Raw genomic sequence first — 16,452 nt, forward strand, 5'->3', positions numbered from 1 at the left:
TTCCAGTGAAAAATAGGCTGGTGTCATCAGCGTAAATTACATAAGTTGGTGTTTTGTTGATAGTGTTTATGTCGTTTATGTAATGGATGAACAATAAAGGACCCAATATGCTTCCTTGCGGAACGCCAGTGACTACCTGCTGTAACGATGAAACGGCCGTTCCTATGCTGACACATTGACACCTATGCTTCAAGTAGGATTTTATCAAGAGCAGTGGCACGCCGCGAATACCATATAGTTGCAGTTTTTCTAACAAGGTTGCATGCTGAATCCGGTCAAAGGCCTTAGAAAAATCTATGTAAATGCCTACACATATCTGTTTTAATTCAAAAGCCTTAAGAATGATTTCCTTCTGGGTTAGTAGTGCAGATTCAGTTGATTTGCCGTGGAGAAAGCCATGCTGAGACTCATTAATTAAATTGAAAGCGTGACTAAATTTTGTTATTCGTTTATTAATAATCTTCTCAAGGCCCTTTGAAAATATAGGCAATACAGAAATCGGCCTGTAATTCGACAACTTATTCCTATCGCCCTTTTTGTGCAGGACACTAACTTTAGAGATCTGCATCATTTTCGGATAACAGCCTGTTTCTATTGCAAGGTTGTATATGTGGGCAAGCAAAGGAGCAATGACGTCAAGCACAAACTTTACCGGCTCGATCTGTATATCGTCAATATCCCTAGCTCTGCTGTTTTTGAAAGACGCATAAATATCTCGCACCTCGTGTTCATCCGTTGGCTCTAAATAAATACTGTGCTTATTTTCCTTAATACCATAGGTTGCAGGAGGGATGCACTGTCCGATACTAACCGCATCCCGAAAGAACTTATTGAACGCTTCAGCAAGTTCTTTTCCGCATATGCGCTTACCGTTTATAACGGGATCATCGACAGTCGATGGCGGTTGCGTACGGTTTAACAGTTTATTCATGCAGATATTTGTTCTTTTCACTTCTAAGGAAAGAGGTTAGCTTATTTCTATATTGCCTAAAGATATCAAAGTCAGTATCCAGTCTACTCTTAAGAAACTTTTTGAACAATCTCGTTTTTTGTTTAATTCTTTTTATGCATTCACGGTTTACCCATGGTTTACGACCTTTACCCTTTTTTATATTCCGCGTTATTAGGATAAAATGCTCATGGTAGATACGTTTAAAAATGGAAATAAATGCCTCGTAAGCTCCATCTGCAGTTTCACTACGTCTGACGTCTTCCCAGTCTTCTTTTCGAAGCTTTGAAAGGAAAGCATGCAATGTTTCAGCGGTGATTTTCTGAGTTGTTATTTTTGCTTCTGCATCCTGCAGCTTATGTTTTACTGATGTTCTTGCGAGCATGTAAATGGGAAAGTGGTCGCTGATACCGGAGCACAAGGCTCCTGATATCACGTTTTCTGTGCTCATATTTGTGATAAACACGTCAAGCAATGATCCTGTGCAAGGAGTGAAGCGCGTCGCAGTGTTTCGTAAAAGCGTATAGCCATTTGACTCGACAGTGCTGAGAAGGGCCGCTCAATTATGGGAAGGTTGCAATAGGTCTATGTTAATGTCACCCCCAAGTATTAATTTATATCTATTGTCATTTACATAGCCTAGCATCTTATCTAAATGACTGATGAAGCAAGCCGAGTTTCCGTCTGGTGGTCTATATGCAACACAGAAAAACTTTTTGGTGGGATAATATACATAAACACTCAATATCACTCGTAATGGTACAGATTTCCGCAATAATTTCAGATTTTCGTTCGTTTTTTACTAAGATAGCCACGCCACCACCCTGACGTGTAGCTCTATTTATAAAAAAACTGCGGTACCCGTTACGTTCGTATATGTTGCTGTTTGTGTCATACCAGGTCTCGGTTAACATAATTATGTCAAACTGAAAATCCACAGCGTCTAAAAGGACCGATAAACCGTCCTCTTTATGCCTTGCCGAGCGAAGGTTTAAATGAAAACATGTGAGCATGATACCTGCATGAGATTTGAATAACTGATTGACGTCATGGGTTGATTGAGCCATCTTGAAGACGAGATAAACACATAGAAATGGGTGGTGTGGATCACACTATCTTTTCAACATCCTGCGCAGTGCGAATGCGCACTACCGGAGCGGATTCTTCCTTTCTGGCGAGAATCTTTCCGTTGCTCGTCCACACGAGACGCCAGTTCTGAGCTTTCTTTTTCGCAATTGCCATGCCAAGCAGGTGCTTCATGGCTGGGCTTAGGTGTTCGTTTATGAACACAGGCGTCCCTTGCGAGTGACCGAAATCTTCACTTGTTATGCGCATTTTCTTTGCCTTTTGAAGAACCATGTCCCGCTTAGAGCGGTTTTTAAATTGTGCAACAATGTTTGGAGTGTCCTTTACATTCTTCGAGACAACACGGTGGCAAACTTCAACGTCGCTTTCATCAATGGCGACATTCAAAAGTTCTCCAACACGATGAAGAGTCTCGAGAAGCTTTTCATCACTCGATTGGGGTATGCCTTTAATTTCAATGTTTCGGTTGCGTGAGTACTGTTCCGACGCAGTGAGCCGCTGCTCAAATTCAGAGCTCTGTTTTTTCAGCATTTCACAATCTGCAGCTAGTTTCGCGTTTGCTTCTTTGAGCGCCTTATTTTCTTTGAGAAGTTCTTTCTGTTCTTTCTTTGTCTTTTCATGTTCATCATTCATGAATTCCAAACTTTTCCTAAATTCACGCATTTCTGTCCTGACTTCGCGTTCCAGTTTTGTTTTGAAATCGCGCATTTCTTTCCTGAGCTCTTCTCGGGAATCTTCCGGCATCACTTCAGGTGACAAAATGCAAACAAAGAAAAGGAAAAATAGTTCATGCACACGGTCGCTATATTGGGCAGCAAGTAGAGGCAGCAAAAAAAAAACAAACAAAAGGTTCGTGAACCCAACGGAGAAAAAAGTGCTAACCTGTGTAAGAAATACAGAACGTGCTTAACACGGCTTTCTTGCGCTGCCCCTGCTGCCACCAAGTGAAGTTCCACCGGCGTTGAAGGCCTTTTTGTAGCGGTAGCTGGACTGATCCCCTGGTGGATGCGTCGTCGTCAGCTTCCTGCTTCGTAAGCGCTGCCTTGTCTTGCTTCGATGATCCGTGCTAGTGAACTGGTATCTGTGTAAGAAATACAGAACGTGCTTAACACGGCTTTTTTGCGCTGCCCCTGCTGCCACCAAGTGAAGTTCCACCGGCGTTGCAGGCCTTTTTGTAGCGGTAGCTGGACTGATCCCCTGGTGGGTGCGTCGTCGTCAGCTTCCTGCTTCGTAAGCGCTGCCTTGTCTTGCTTCGATGATCCGTGCTAGTGAACTGGTATCTGCGTAAGAAATACAGAACGTGCTTAACACGGCTTTCTTGCGCTGCCCCTGCTGCCAACAAGTGGCTGCATGGCGCACACAAGTGACAGACCCTAACGTGAAAATTATAAAATGAATATTATATAAGTCATGACTACACGCTACGTTCAACATGCGCTCGTGGTCCTTTTGCTAGATTAACATACACCAAATTTGGTATTATAGGACGTGAATGGATGACAAAGATATGTGACTGGGGCGAACATGATAATCATTAAATGTGTGTCTTGTAAGAACATGACTACATTCCACGCTCATGATGCGCTTGCGGCTGTTTCTTTAGCTGCACATATACCGATTTTTGTATTACATGACGTAAATGAATGATGAAGGTAAATGGCACGTCCAAACTTGGTAGTCATGACATGCGTATCATGTCAACATGACCACACGCTACGCTCATAGTGCGCTCGCGGCCGTTTAACTACCGTTACATATACTGTATTTGGTATCCCGTGACGTGAATAGACGACAAAGGCAAATGACACGTCTAAACATAATGATCATGACATAGAGGTGACATATAGCAGAATTCACGTCCGCCTCGTAACGTTGTGCTGATTTTAAAGTGAGATATCAGCCTTCCTCATCCGTGCTTCGCATATCTTCGGTGGGTGCTGTACGTGGTATGTGCCAATTTTTTAAGTGTTACCCTTTTGATGAGGAAAAAAATAATTAATGACGTGAAGTACCCAACCCTGAATATTTCATTTGCTAGCGCGATTTCTTTTATATTTCAAGCAGTGTCAGTAACAGCGTTAATTTTTGCGGTGCACGAGCGTTGCAGCAATTTTTGCATGTTATTTTCATGTCCTTCACGTATTGCACATACCAAGTTTGCATCATATATGTTTGTTGTACCAATTTTGTGCTGAAGTGTTCATAATCTAGGAATTAGTCACGACTCCTAGCAGAAACAGCAACTCTTTTACGCCACAAAGTTGTCGAGACGTAAAGGAGTTCTCTCGACGCCTCACAAGCTTTCGCAGTGGAGGCGCGAAAAACAACTGTTATTAGATATTGGCACACTGGGAATACATGTTTGATAACGCTTTTAGATTCTTCTACTTATTTCAAGTAACAATTAGAAATGTTTCGAAGCTCGAATACAGAATTTTCCAGCTTCGCAGTTCAGACGTTTCGGTAGCGGTCACACCCAGTGCCTTGTCTGCGAGCATTAGTCATTTTGTGCTGATCGCATAAGTGCACATGTTACTGGCGCTTCTTGCTTTAAGAGCACACAATTCCAAAGCGTAATATTACTGTAACGTATAGCTGGACATCCTTAAAGCAAAACCAAGCAGTTTTCTTCCTGTGTGGTCCCGCAGAAGGAGCGATGGCAATCGACGCGTCCTGCTTTCAGCAACGTAGGCTGTCACCGAAAGCAGCAGGGCGCAGTAGCCGGTACTTCTCTGGCTCGACCATAACAACACGAAAATTTCAGTCGGTAAATTTGTACGCCTTAGTGAACTAAGACACTGGCATACTGTTTGAGTGGACTGCATTATTATTTTCTTGGGCGGTTTTTTAGTTGTACGTATTGATATAGGCGACGCTATGGCCATAGCCCCATAACATTGCTTCAGCGAGAACACTACCCGAAATTTAATCCTGTGCGCACATATGCATCAAACCAGTAATCTTAAAACCACGGTATATGGTGACCAACAGCAAGGGCAAGAAACGGTTATCAAAGAAAAAAACGCAGCAACAGCTGGCGGTCTGTGACTGCTCCTTGTTACGACTTGCACTACCGCCGACGCTGTTGCGTAGTGCGCAGGGGTCGCGGGCCGGCAAGGTTGTTCGGTAGTGCGTTTCTCAGCTCGCCGCTGCTTAGAGCTTATAGACGAGCGGACAAGACGACGGTGAGTTAAGGCAAGGTTTATGCACAGCCTAAAAATAAAGGTGCTACATATTCGGCACTGGACCGACAGCTTATAGACTAGAAGAGCCGATTTGTCATGCGACACTCTAACGCTGTCGTCTTCTTTCTGACGCATAGGTCGGCTGCTTGGCATCGCGTTGCTTGGTTTGTTATAGGCCCCAAATCACCACTTATGTCAGTAACGTCGAATCAAAACCGCTGCTGGTGGCGTCAGCATCCTGAAACCGAGACTCGTCCTTGGGTGTCGTCATAATTCTCTAATCAGGAGCCGCTGTGCTGTGTTGCACCCATGAGTGAGCGGTATCGCCACACGTTGCGTAAGACCCGCCTGACTGGACGGCGTCGACTGCAACATCGGGCTGCTATGAGGCCCGTGGGTTGAGGGTGCTCCCGGTGCGTTGCGTAAGACACACCGGCGCCATCGGGTTAGATGACGTCGTTGAGGTGATGGCGTCAGGCGGGCTCACTTGCTGGCCTTGACATAGATTGCCTTACCAGAAGCAATGACGCTCAGTCTGGACTCCCTGGCATAACAGCAACCCCGCTGCCAGCAATGTGCCAGAAAGACGAGCTGCTTCCACGTGCCTTGGTTGTAGGGCGCACTCGTTCACCAGGTCCCACCAGGTTCGCCTCCAAGGCCATGGGGAGGATGGGGCATCAGGCTAAGTTCCGTGAACAGATCCTATTCTAGAGGAGGGATCCGAGCTCGACTGGCTTGTTGCCAAAATTTGTCGGCAAGCTTTGTCGACTATTTGTCGGCAAATTTGTCGACAATTTTGGTTTCAACACTGGTAATTGTTTCTGCGACTTGTCAACGTAGGTTCGACAACAGACAACGCCCGACACAGGCAAGTGCCCTTTGTTAATCGACAGAACACCAGACACAGTGTAGTACAATATTTACCTAGCTAAGTGTCCACCCAAATTTCGTTCCCTCTGTGTCGAGAGGCACATGTAGGACACAAACCTCTTGAAATGACAACACAAACATTTGCACGTACAACAACGCAATGAAACCGAATACAACATAAAGTTGGCTGCTTGAGATCACTCTGGACGAGAGCGCTTAGCTTAGGCCATGGTGAGGATGAAATGTTGCCCCGTATCGCCAGCGAAAAACAGAAGAAGAAAGGAGGAGAAGGTACTGACTAAAACGCATGGCTCAATGCGTCTGCATTAGCGTTTCGCTTTCGTTTGTTGTAGCGAACGTCTAAGTTGTGCTGTTGGAGTATCATGCTCCACCTCAGTAACCGGCCACTTTTAGTCCGCGATACTTATGTGCTACCAAGAGCTGCTCATACTTGCGACGTTGCACATCTGTGTAACTACACTATCGGAGTCCTCATTTCTCATAAAAACTAACATTAGTTTCCTTGGTTCCCAACTTTATGCTTTTTAGTTGCGATTTATTCGAGAGGTCTGCCAGCTGCTTTCGAGAGAGCATTTTTCGATCAGCCCTCCGAAGCTCTCTCCCAATTTCAGCTGCAGGCGAGAGAGCAGTGTGTTCTTCTCATTCTCACCGAATGGTTCCATCTCGTCTTCTTCGCCAACAGAGACGGTTGCACTCGCTTCAGCGATGGACTGCATGAGTCACCCATTCAGACAATTTTCTGTCTAGGCTCGCTCGACGACTCGCTGCTAAGGTGACGCATCTCGGCCGCTTTTGCAGGCGTTGTTTCACTACATTTAGCAAGATCAAGTTCCTGCGCAAGCTTCCGCACTTGTGATGGCGTGAGGGTTGCATCCGCCAAGTTAGAAAAGAAGGATCTACTCTGATCATTGAGAAGCTGCTCAGAATTACTAAAATAGACAAGGAAAACGATCGGGAAGCGCGGCAGACAGAGCCACTTAGGTGCCAAGCTTACCGAACAGGCCCTGAACGGTAACTCTCGGGAATAGTAAGAAGCACTCTGCGTCTCGGCGGCTTACCTGGTCATCGCGAGCTCTCCTGGAAAGTTGTCTGGAGGCACAACCAAAAGATGAACAACGTTCATGGTTGCCGCTGAGTGTGGAAATGCATGACACGTTTTCCTATTCACACGTTTTCTGAAGATACGGCTCTAACAACTGCATGTTCTATTCCAATTCTCGGATTGTTGTGACAGGAAACTTTTGTTTACAGTTTACTGCCTTGTGCCCTTTCTTATTGTAATTGTAGCAGATTTGCGACTTACATGACTTAAACGCCCGTGTGGTATCAGTGCGCCGTTCAGGAACCTCACTCGCTTTCTGCGCTTCCATTTGCTCTTCCCTTACAGTTTCCTTCGTAAAATATGGGTCTTCCCTAAAAACACGGTGCGGAGTGGGTTCCCGTTCATGAGATTTCTTAGCAAACCTCTCTTTTCACTCACCCTTTTCAACGCGCACTGCCCTGCTACGGAACTTTCGGCTAGTATAATACTCCTCTGCTAACTGGTCGGTCTTGTTTACCTGTAGTTTGTCCTGAAGCCAAGCTTGACATCATTCTCTTTACAGCAGTAGAATTGCTCCAACGCAACGGTTTCTACCACCTTATCGCGATTGTCCTAAACATCTTTGTCCTTGAGCCATTCAAAGAAATCAGCTTTAAGACGAAATGCACAGTCAACGTGTGGCTCATTCCCTTTTTTTTGCATACCAGAAGCTTTGCCACAAAGCCTTGGGAGACAACTTATGTCTCAAGAGCACTTCATCAATCTCGTCATAGATCGAAAACACTTCCTTGAACAAACACGGTATCACGTCGACACTTCGCCGGGAAGTAGAGCTAGCAGGTAATGCGCCCAGAGACCACTCCAAGGCATTTCGCTCACAGACGTGTTCGAACTTGACGAGATACCTCGCCATGTCCTCGCCTACTACGAACGGCAGCAGTTGGTCGCGCATTCACGGGCCGCTGACCTGAACCGTCGCAGACGCTACGCTATGCGCCGGCGAACACTGTAGGATTGCCAATTCTATTCTTTTCAACTCGAGGTGCTTCTGTCCCTCAGCCTCCTCACTCTCGAGACGTTCGTGCTTTCCTGCTTCTTCACATACGCGAACTTGTCGCTTTTCTGCTTTTTCGCGTTCGCAAAGTTCTACTTCTCGCCTTTCAGTCTCTCCGTGGCGTGCTTTCATATCCGCCCAGGCTTCATCGACTTCCTCAGCCGTCACTCCTTCATCCATCATGATCAAAGGATCGCTTGCTTTCTTCGCAAGGCCCAAAATAAAGCCAAACTCCTGACAAATTTTGATGAGTTCCTCCACTTTAACGTTCTCCATCGTTCACACTATAGCCTCTTGCTGTTTTCTCTTGTTAATAATCTACTTGCCGTACCCACTATAAGTCTACTATCAAGACGCTCAAGCAATTTTTAACACTACTGGGTTTTCACCCTCCACATTAACTTTGGTTTCAAAGCGCTCCTACTTGTCTTAAAACGATCAAAGGTCACTTCAATGGTTCGCACAGCCCTTCTTTAAACTGCTATAACCTGTGCTGGAGCAGTCGGGTGAACTGAGGGGAAAACATAAGGTACTCACCGCATCGATGTCACTCACGCTGGCTGATCCCACCACTGTCACCACTGTTGACTCACACTACCGACGACACTGTTGCGCAGTGCACCGAGGTCACGGGCCACAAGATTATTCGGTAGCTTGTTTCTCAGCTCGCACTTGTTTCTGCGCAGAGCTCATAGACGAGCGGACAACACGACGGTGACTTAAGGCAAAGTTTATGTACAGTAATGAAATAGTGGCGTTACATATTCGGCACTGAGGCCGACAGCCGAGATGTCTTTGGACGCACTACTGCCGTCGCCTTCTCTCTGACACATAGGTCGGCTGCTTCACCTTGCGCCGCTTCGTTCTTTATAAGCCCCGGGTAATCCTCGCGTCAGCAACGTCCAATCGAAACGACCCCTGGTGGCATCGGCGTCCTCAAAACGAGACCCGCCGCTGGGTGGCATCATAATCCTACAATCCGGAGCCGCTGCGCTCGGTTACACCAATAAGCGAGCGGTATTGCCACGCGTTGCGTGAGACCCGCCAGATTAGATGGCGTCCATTGCATAATCGGGCTGCTATCGGGCCCGTGGGTTAAGGGAGCTCGCCATGCATTGCGTAAGGCACACCGGTGCCATCGGGTTAGATGACGTCGTTGAAGTGATGGCGTCAGACGGGCTCGCTCACTGGCCTTGACACAGATTGCCTTCACAGAGGCAATGGCTTTCGGTGTGGACTCCCAGGCATAAGGCCCTACAGTCTATTTGATATTTTGCGAAGCTAAGATGTGAATTCCTCAAACACCTTCCTGCACTTACGAAAATGCATGCGCCTGCTATTTGCTTTCAGGCAGCCATTGGTAGTGTAGAATGAGCATACAATTGTTCTTTGGAAAGAAATATCGAGTCTATGTTGACTATGCGACTCTTAAACTTGACATTGAAGGCATGGTCATTAGATAAATAGTCACTTTACTAGCAGTAACACGTGCTCTAGCGCGGTGTAGTGGCGGAGTCGCCGGTTGAGAATTGGAAATGGGCGAGTTCAAATTTTCTGAGAGGACGTTTTTTTTTCGAACAGGTCAATGTTTTCGATATCATTTCTTTTATTGAGATATTTATATATAACAAATACACACCCCCAGTTTAGCGCTGTAATTTTGTGCTGTGTACTCAGTGACTCTCTGGCGTCCAGTACCCAGAGCAATACTGCACCCATAGCCCGGCATGGCACTGGCGGCGGGTATTCAGTGACGCTGCGTTTCGCAATAGAGAAGAGCAACCGTTGCTACATTTTCGACAAGTCCATCAATCACATTCGTAGGTGAAGAACGAGGGCTCGGGCAGACCAAAAGTAGTGCGCTTCTTTTCTCGGGAACTGCGTCTTTTAGTTGTCCTCGTTGGTGGTCGTTGGCGCATTGAGAAAAGTGATTGACGACAAGAGGGAGGCGAGTGGTGATGTTCGAACCAAAGGCTGAGATCTGCCTGGTAGCGAGTTTCGCGGTGCAGCAGAACGAGCGTAATACGCGTTAGAAGCAACTGATCGAGAGGTAAGACACTCGCTGGTTGTCATCACAAGTCTCAACCTGGCGGTCACAGTGCCTGGCGATGTGTCCAGGTTAACTGCAGCTGAAGCCTATGGCGCGATTTTTGAGAGTGCGCCAAGGGTAGACGGGGACAGTGTTGGACCAGTAAGGAGGATGAGGAGAGTGAAACAGATGGCTTACGGGCTTCTGAATAGGTGGTACTGATTCTCGAAGGATGAGCATGAAAGCTACTGCAGCATTTGTTAGTGGGCAGCCATAATATTGTCACAAAGACACAGGCACGCAGGTACAAAATAGGGCGTTTACTTTCGCAACCCAAGGGCCAGAAACGCGAACCCCAGAGCACGCGCACACAGATCTACTTCATCGTCCTCTTCAGATGCTGGCTACTATAGTTGCCAGCCTACCTTGCGTCAATTCCCCCCTTTCAAGAGAGACCGTCCCGGTCGATTGATTGAGATGCTAGAGGTGGCCATGAAAGAAAAAAAAATGATCACGTCAATGAAAAAAAAACCCACGCTGTTGTGGATAATAAGAAAAAAGTTCGAAGTGTTCATAAGTCGCGGGCATGGTACGGTTTCATCCGTACTACATGGACTACTTCTGGACGTGGACGTCTTCGGTTTAAACTGGTGTCGGAGCTTTGGGGAACTACCTCGTAATTCACGTCACTGAGGCAGCGCACAACTTCGTAAGGGCCAAAGTAGCGCCGCAATAACTTCTCCGAAAGCCCACGATGTCGAACTGGTGTCCACACCCATACATAGTCACCTGGTTGATAGTGGACGCTCCTTCGGCCTTGGTTGTAACGGCGAGCGTCGATATCTTGCTGCGCGCGAATGCGGTTCCGTGCAAGCTGGCGGGCTCCCTCGGCTTTCTCAACGAAGTCGTCAACGCTGTCATTTCCGCTGTTGTCCTGGTGTACAGGGAGCATAGCGTCTAACGGTGTTGTGACGCGACGGCCATAAACAAGCTCGAATGGTGTTAGGTCTGTGGTCTCTTGCACAGCGGTGTTATAGGCAAATGTGACGTACGGCAAAATTTCATCCCACGTTTTGTGCTCTACGTCAACATACATAGATAGCATGTCGGCCAATGTTTTGTTTAACCTCTCCGTCAAGCCGTTTGTTTGGGGATGATAAGCTGTTGTTTTCAGGTGGTTGGTGTGCGTCAGCTTGGTGACTTGTTGCAATAACTCTGCCGTAAATGCTGCTCCGCGATCGGTTATGAGAACAGCAGGTGCACCATGGCGCAAAACAATGTCGTGGACAAAGAATCTGGCGACTTCAACTGCAGTTCCCTTAGGCACAGCTTTGGTTTCTGCATAGCGAGTCAAATAGTCGGTCGCGACAATTATCCACTTATTTTCTGAGGATGACGTAGGGAAGGGACCAAGAAGATCCATTCCTACTTGCTGAAATGGTGCTCGAGGTGGATCTAAAGGTTGGAGGAAACCGGCGGGCTTTGCGGGTGGAACTTTACGCCTCTGACAGTCACGGCAGGTGCGGACATAGCGCTGAACGGACGAATACAGCTGTGGCCAGTAGTACTTCTGTCGGATGCGCGCTAATGTCCGAGCAAAGCCTAAGTGACCGGCCGAAGGATCGTCGTGGCACGCCTGCAAAACTTCCTCACGCAGTGCCATTGGAACGGCGAGGAGGAAAGTTTCCTGGCTGCTCTCAAGATTTCTCTTGTAGAGAACATTGTTTCGCAGGCAATACGTAGCCAAACCACGCGAGAGTCGGCGTGGGACGACAACGTCTTCTCCTTGAAGATGCTGGATGACAGGAAGTAGCTCAGTGTCCTCACGTTGAAGCTCAGCCATCCGCACCACATCGACGATGCCAAGAAACGGTAAATCTTGTTCAGTGTCAGATGACGTCGGGGAAATAGGAGCACGAGACAGGCAGTCAGCATCTGTATGCTTATGTCCTGATCGGTAGACCACCGTTATGTCGTACTCTTGAAGACGGAGGCTCCAGCGGGCGAGGCGGCCTGATGGATCCCGTAGATTGGCAAGCCAACAGAGCGAATGGTGGTCACTGACCGCTCGAAATGGCCGGCCGTATAGGTAGGGTCGAAACTTGCTAATGGCCCAAACGACTGCTAGGCACTCTTTTTCGGTGGTAGAGTAATTAGCCTCTGCTTTTGTGAGACTGCGGCTCGCGTAAGCGATCACACGCTCTGCGCCGTTCTGCCATTGAACTAGAATGGCTCCGATTCCCACGTTGCTGGCGTCTGTGTGGATCTCGGTATCGGCAGTGTCGTCGAAATGTGCCAGCACTGGAGCTGTCTGCAGTCGATTGCGCAGCTCTACGAAGGCTTGTTGTTGTTCTTCCGTCCATACGAAAGGTACATCTGGCCGTGTCAGTCTTGTAAGAGGTTCCGCAATTTTCGAAAATCCTTTGACAAAACGGCGGTAGTACGCACAGAGTCCGAGGAATCGCTGAACAGCCTTTTTGTCTCCCGGACGAGGGAAATCGGCAACGGCAGCCAACTTCTCCGGATCTGGTCGAACACCCCCCGGGCTAACCACGTGGCCGAGAAACTTGAGTTCCTGATAGCCGAAGTAGCACTTTTCGGGCTTGATGGTAAGGTTCGCTCTCCTTATTGCAGTGAGGACACTTTTTAGCCTTGAAATATGCTCGTCAAATGTGGTTGAAAACACAACGACATCATCCAAGTATACAAGACACGTCTGCCACTTTAGTCCAGCTAGTACAGTATCTATCATGCGTTGAAACGTGGCGGGAGCGGAACAGAGACCGAAAGGCAGCACTTTAAATTCGTACAGCCCGTCAGGCGTCACGAACGCGGTTTTCTCACGGTCGCCTTCGTCAACTTCAATTTGCCAGTACCCTGACTTGAGATCTAGTGATGTGAAGAACTGGGCGTGGCGTAGACGGTCTAAGGCGTCATCAATCCGTGGCAGGGGGTAAACGTCGCGTTTCGTGACTTTGTTAAGCCGTCGATAGTCAACGCAGAAGCGTAGTGTGTTGTCTTTTTTCTTTACTAAGACAACAGGTGACGCCCACGGACTTGTCGAGGGTTGGATGACGTCATCATTCAGCATTTCTTGAACTTGACGTTTAATCACCTCTCTTTCCTTCGGGGACACACGGTATGGATGTTGGCGAAGAGGCCGCGTCGACTCCTCGGTAACAATGCGGTGTTTTGTAACGGTGGTACGCTGAACTTTCGATGCGGTGGAGAAGCAGTCCGAGAATTCCCTCACAAGGTTTAGCAGCCGCTCTTTTCGTGAATCTGGCAAGTCTGGATTAACGTGAATGCGGCTTCCCAGGTCAGCACAAGCTTTTGCATGTGGTGAAGTCGTATCCATTGTGCTGATATCGAAAAAGTCGGCTATTTCACTGAGGAAAGCGACAGTAGTCCCTCTAGGAACGTGCTGAAACTCATTGCTGAAGTTGGTCAGCAGAACTCGAGAGCGTTTATTCTCTAACCGAACAAGGCATCGGGCTATGCATATGTTTCGTTTGAGCAGCAGCGGGATATTTGCCTCAGCAATACCTTCATAGTCGTTGAATTCGTCGAAAACGTCGCAGGCTACCAAGGTGAACACGCTACTCTTCGGCGGTAACGTGACGTCATCGTCGACAATTCTCAGAGCATTGACGTAACTGCCGTGAGGGTTGCGCGCTAAAGCGTGTGCCGTAGAAAACGTCACTTGCGACTGTTGCAAATCAATCACGGCTCCATTATCACGCAGAAAGTCCAGTCCGAGAATTAGGTCCCTCGAGCAACTCGGCAGTATTATAAAATCTCCGAGATACGTAAATCCGTGAATACTGACTCGCGCTGTGCACCGCCCCACCGGAGTAAGAAGATGGCCCCCTGCCGTACGTATCTGCGACCCAGCCCACTGGGTGGAAACCTTCTTCAGCCTGCAGGCAAGACCCATGCTCATAACAGAGGTGTCTGCTCCAGTGTCAATTAGCGCCATTACTTCTTCGTCGTCCACAGTTACCGCAATGTTTGATGTCACCACTCTTCGCATCCCGTTTGACTGCGTCTGTACATCTTTTTGCTGTTGTCGCTGTCGTCGTAGTGGAGGATCTTCCGTAGAGTCAGCGTCAGCGGCCTCACCTCCGGAGGTCGCTGAACTCAGTTTTCCCGACTTGCAGGACTGGGTGAACGGCGTCTTGGAGCGCCGCGTGAATAGGCTGGGCTCGGTGACCTGTAGCGAGCAGGCGACGACGAGCGAGGCTCTTGTGACCGATGTTCAATACTGCGACGATTCGAGATGAAACTCTCTATTTCCTGTGGTCGCTCGCCAGGTCGTGGACGAGGGGCATTAGGCGAAAATCCACGGAGACCCACACGACGGTATGGACATGTCCGGTAGACGTGTCCGGCTTCCCCGCAGTGGAAGCAAAGGGGCCTGTGGTCGGGTGTACGCCAGATGTCACTCTTTCTCGGTCTTGCTTCGGCGATCAACGGTGAGCTGCGAGGGCGGAAGCCTACCTCCATTTGTTGAGCGTGTCGCTCATTGGGGTAACATACGCTGGTGGAACTGTACGATGGACGACGTCGCACTGCTTCCGCGTAGCTCATCTCGACGCAGTGCCTCTGTTGTGGCGCCTCGGATGGTTGGGGAGCGTGAACGGCTTGCCGTAGCTCGGCGCGTACCATCTCCGCAACGGAGAGCTGCTCTGCAGGTGAAGCAGTCACCTGCATCTTTTGTAGCTCTTCCTTAATGAGAGCTCTGATAAGCTCCCGCAACGCGCTGATGTCATTGCCGAGAGTGACAGAAGTGACCTCACTTGGGTTTACACCACGGTTATACTGTCTGGCACGCTGTTGAAGGGCCCTCTCCATGGCAGTGGCTTCCTCATGGAACTCCGCAAGTGTCGCAGGCGGGTTTCGAATCAGGCCGGCAAAAATCTCTTCTTTAACACCACGCATTAGGTGGCGAACTTTCTTGGATTCGGACATGGAGGGCTCCGCACGCTTGAAAAGCCGATCCATGTCCTCTACGTAGGTCGTCACCCTTTCGTTAGGGCCTTGAACCCTTGCCTCTATAGCACGCTCCGCTGTCTCCTTCCTGTCCTCTCGAGAAAATGCCTTGAGGAACTGCCGTTGAAACTCCTCCCATGACGTAAGCGCTGCTTCATGGTTCTCAAACCACGTTTTCGCGGAGTCCTCCAGGAAGCAGTACACATAGCGTAGCTTACGCTCTGGTGTCCAATCATTGATGACGGCGACCCGGTTGAAATGCTCGAGCCAGTCGTCGGCATCTTCAAAAGCAGCTCCATGAAATGTCTTCGGCGTCTTGGGCTGGTTGATAACCAGGTGCGCTGGTGCTGGCGCGGTGACGTTAGGCGGGGTTTGATTCATAGCCCTCTGACGTTCAGGCAGCAAACCGTGCTGTGGCTCGAGTCCCTGGAGACGACGGCTGGAACGTACGTGCACAGGGGTAAGTTCGGCTGAGCTACTCGATCGACTGGCGTCAGGGGTGCTCTCAGGGGACCGTATCATCTACCGTACCCAGCACTTCCACCAGAAAATGTCACAAAGACACAGGCACGCAGGTACAAAATAGGGCGTTTACTTTCGCAACCCAAGGGCCAGAAACGCGAACCCCAGAGCACGCGCACACAGATCTACTTCATCGTCCTCTTCAGATGCTGGCTACTATAGTTGCCAGCCTACCTTGCGTCAATATTTTGGATGGAGAAGGGCAAGCTTGTGGTAGGCTCATGGATGAAGGGCACCAGGAAGAGCTTCCTTGGAACTTCTTCATGGACAAAGGCCTTGATTTCCGTTAAAAGCGACACTTGTTCAGGATTGATAGTCTGGCTAGAGAATAATGCTGTATTGGATGGTGCAACTTGCCTTCTCAAAGCTCGCTGCTTGCGTAATTTGTCATAATTCAGGCACAAGATAGTCATAGCAGCAGGCATAGAATCAGACATAGCATCAATTCGGGCATAGCATTAGCAATTGTGTCGGGTTCTCCGCCGGCAACATCTGAAAGGCATCATCAATCCTTTTCTTGATGTGCTTCATCTTTTCCGTTTCAGTCATATCAGCGTTAACGCGTCTGCACAGATCAACAAAGTCTTCGTTGTAAATGGTGAACATTTCACCTATGTCTTGTGCACTCGAGCGCAAACGCTGTTCGGCCCGGAGTTTTTCAATGGCCAGTCGATCAAATACTGCAGGTATTGAAGTCTTGAC

At 48.4% G+C, this 16,452-nt stretch overlaps 1 protein-coding gene across 3 annotated transcripts in view; it reads right to left on the bottom strand.

The window, feature by feature from the left end:
- LOC119180204 (protein 5NUC) overlaps positions 1 to 16,452 on the bottom strand; it is a 431,021-nt gene that overhangs the window by 308,168 nt on the left and 106,401 nt on the right. The window lies entirely within an intron of this gene.

Source organism: Rhipicephalus microplus, chromosome 7 (genome assembly GCF_043290135.1).
Source record: "Rhipicephalus microplus isolate Deutch F79 chromosome 7, USDA_Rmic, whole genome shotgun sequence".
Taxonomy (NCBI): Eukaryota; Metazoa; Arthropoda; class Arachnida; order Ixodida; family Ixodidae; genus Rhipicephalus; species Rhipicephalus microplus.